Below are 3,905 nucleotides of genomic sequence, written 5' to 3'. Positions count from 1 at the left end.
GCACGCCTGGACGCCCCCCCCCACCTGGAGGCCCTGCCTCAGTTTCCCTAGCTGTGAAATAGAAGCGATCCACGTCACCGCTTGTGCCCCAAGAGACACCAGGACCCTGGTGGTGGGGGCTGTAGGGCTGGAGTCCTGTCCAGGATGGGGGGGTGTGGGGGTCCCCTCTGTTCTGGTGCTGGGGGACCAGGCACCACGCAAGATCGGTCGGGTGTCCCGAGCGGCAGGCAGTGGGCAGGTGCCCGTGGACACGTCCACCGGACACTCTACTCTGGTGGTCATGTTTTTAAAGGTGGCCTGTCCATTCGTGCGCAGCGTTTAGCGAGGAGACACGCGTGCATCCTGCCAGTGTGACGGTTGTACACACTGCCTTTGCCACGCGAGCTACGCGTATGTAGCTGTGTGTGGACGCGCATACCGGGTCTATTTGAATATGTATCTATACACAATGTGTGTGTGCGTTCCTGGGATCCGAACTCAGGGCTTTCGTGCTTGCTGGGCAGGGGCTCTACCACTCAAACCATGCCTCCACACACATGCTCTCCCCTCCCTCCTTCTTTTTTTGCTATAGTTTTTCAGATACTCTTCCTCCTTCCTTGTCCTCCAGAATCAGGCCGTCTGCATAGCTGGTTTTGCGCCAAGGAACCGGGTTTGAGGACTTGCTAACATTTTTTTTTTTAATGCTGGAGCTGGCCTCTAACTTTGATCCTCCTTATTTCTGCCTCCCAACTAGCTGGGATTCAACAAAGCGGTTTCTGAATGCAGTGCACCAAATGTCACCTCTTTCCTCATTCTCCCTTTTCTCGACTTTCTTCATTTTATGGGATAGGCATTGAGTTCCCTCCCCCCTCTCCACCCGCCCCCAGTCCTGGGGCTTGAACTCAGGGCCTGGGCGCTGTCCCTGAGCTTCTTTTGCTCAAGACTAGCACTCTACCACTTGAGCCACAGCGCCACTTCCAGTTTTTTCTGTGTGTGTGGTACTGAGGAATCGAACCCAGGGCTTGGCGCGCACCAGGCAAGCACTCTACCCCTGAGCCACCTTCCCAGGCCTGCGATGGAGTTTATGATCACGAATCGTGTTTGATTGTCCGCTGGCGGGGAGGTAAACAGCATTCTGTGGGATGCAGGCCACGGGTCATGTTCCCACGTGCAGTACCCCGAGACCCAGCAGCAAATGCACCCCCAAACACCACTGGCGCCAGGGAAAGAGAACCCGGCTCAGAGGAGCAGGTGCGTCTACACACGGGCAGACTCAGCTCTTGTCACCTGATGTCCCGTGTCACCGCTGGACCATTGCCAGAATGGAGAAGGTCGCCATGCAACCCCCCTCCCCCCCCCCCTCCGCCTCCCCCCCCGGCCGCGCCCCCACCCCGCCGCGCCCCCCTGGCTTGCTCTTCTGACATCCCAACACCTATCCAAAAGGGCAGCTGCATCTGTGCAATCCCGTCCTCCCTACCGAGGTCCTCCTGCCGGTGCGCAGCGGGCAGCAGTTTGCTTGCTCTTAAAATCCCGGGAAGTTTGCGGGGTGGGCTCCGCCCCCGGCCCGTGGCGCCTGCGGGGCGCGGCGCGGCGACACCTAGCGCCGCGGGGAGGAACTGCAGGCCCGGGACCCGGACCCGCACAGCCAGGGCCTCTAGAAGCATTGGAACTTTGGGGACAGGCATGGGGGTTTGAACTCAGGGCCTGGACTCTGTCCCTTAGCTTTATTTCACTCAAGGCTGGTGCTCTACCACTCGAGGCACAGCTCCATCTCTGGCTTTTTGGTAGTGAATTGGAGATAGGAGTCTCACAAACTTTCCTTCCCCGGGGCTGACTTTGAACCTTGGTCCCCAGAACTTCGCCTCCTGTGTGGCTAGAAGGGCAGGTGTGAGCACCCCCCCCCAACGCCCTGCCGGGTGTAACTGAGCCTGGGAATAGGCTGGAAGTGTATCCAGTGAAGAAAGCCATCTGGAACACAGGACCCACTCACCACCCCCCAAAAATGCAGCTCTACTTATTAGGCAAGTGCTAATCCCAAACTTAGAGAGGAAATTGATAACACTATTGACGCCCTTTGTCTTTTCTTCCTTATCCCTGCTGATCCACGCTCCTCTTTCTTTCCCGGGCACCTCACCTGGCTTTTCAGCAACCTCAGATGGCTTCCCAAGGTGGGGTGAGTTTGAATCACCCCACGAAGTTGAATTTACTTTTCTGGTTATGGACGGGTGCGCATGGTGGGTGACTGCTCCCCTTGAGATATCTGATTGTTTCTCCATCCGGAACTCTGTGTTTTCTGATCATCTCCCTCCCCTTCCACTGTTTCTTGCTGTTGTTTTCTGGGGGAGTCCCATGGGCTTTTTACCTCAGGCTGGCTTCAAACCACAATCCTTAGATCTCAGCTTTCTGAGCAGCTAGGATGACAGGTGGGAGCCACCGGCACCTGACTGATAATCTCCCTTTGAACAATTCTTTAAATACTCCTCATTCTCCATCTCTAAGCACAGTCAACCACAGGGCTTGGCGCAAGGAGCCAAGACATTACAAAAGTTCCATCTGCCAACATAAACAGCCAGGGCATCTCAAAGGGGAGGGCACACACACACACACACACACACACACACACACACCACACATCCTGGCTGCTGTCCCCAGAGTGGCTTCCTTTGAGCAGCGACAGTTTAGTAAGGCAAGGAAATGTCATTTTTCTATGGTTTTCTGGTCACATCTGGATTGAGACATGAGATGTTTCAAAGCATATCAGTATACTCGTAAATGCATATGGAGAGGATCTAATTCAGTTTCCTGTGTGTGTGTGTGTGTGTGTGTGTGTGCGTGTGTGTGCGCGCGCGCACTAGAACTTGCACTCAGGGCCTGGGCATTTTCACTCAAAAGTCGGCACTCTTCTACTTGTGTCATAGCTCTACTTCTGTCTTTTTGGTGTTTAATTGGAGATAGGAGGCTCCAGATTTCCCTGTCCAGGCTGGCTTTGAACCTCGATCCTCAGCTGTCAGGCACAGGTGCTGGGCCAGAAATGGGTTTTATACTCATCTCAATCCCAGAGCCTGGATAACTAGGGAACTATCATTTTATTCAAGTCATGCTGTACAGGAGTTCCTAAAAAGAGAAATACCATCACACTGCAATAAGTTTGATCTTTCAGTTAAAAAAAATCACATTTCTCAAATACCCCATTTTATTTATCATTGTTGAACATGGTCTCCAGTTAGAATCAGCATTGCCACATGTAAAACCATCCCATGTGGGTAAATTTTAAAAGGAGTGAAATCTAACATTATATAGCTTTGTGTTTCTAGATACAGTATATTACAGAAGGTCAAATATACCACCTCTGTGTACTTACAGCTATAAAAAGATACATTAACTATAGCCATTATAAATAAGGTTGAATTCCATATTAAAGGCATTATCATACAGAACAGAAACTGTCTAATGCACTACTTTGAAAGGGAGCTTTGGGGATGAGGAGAAATCTCGATTTAACAACTTTACTGGTAATAAAAGCAATAAATGTTTCTAATGGAGAAAGGTGAATTATTTATCTCTGGCAAGGAAGAGAACCTTAATTCAAATACGATTTTTCTCTACACACACACTGCTTCTGACTGTAATGTTTCGGTACTATTATCACTCCAAATTAATCCTCAGATACAAGCACCCCTTTCTCCGGTAAGAAAAGTATTAGTTAATAACAGTAAAAGAACCTGAATGAACCCGGTTTGTTTGGTTTGCTGTTTAAAGCTGTAGGCGAGTACTTTTGGCTCCCGGAGTTAACATGGGAACTTACTTACACATCATTTTGCAGATACCTAGAGGAAAAGCAAAACTCATCACTTAGTGGAATAATGGGGGGGGTTCCCCCACAGTTCCTCCATGTCATCTAGGTGGTACTAACTCATCAGAAATGA

The sequence above is a fragment of the Dipodomys ordii genome, unplaced genomic scaffold, assembly GCF_000151885.1.
Source record: "Dipodomys ordii isolate 6190 unplaced genomic scaffold, Dord_2.0 Scaffold15, whole genome shotgun sequence".
In the NCBI taxonomy this organism is placed as follows: Eukaryota; Metazoa; Chordata; class Mammalia; order Rodentia; family Heteromyidae; genus Dipodomys; species Dipodomys ordii.
This window is presented reverse-complemented; position numbering follows the sequence as displayed.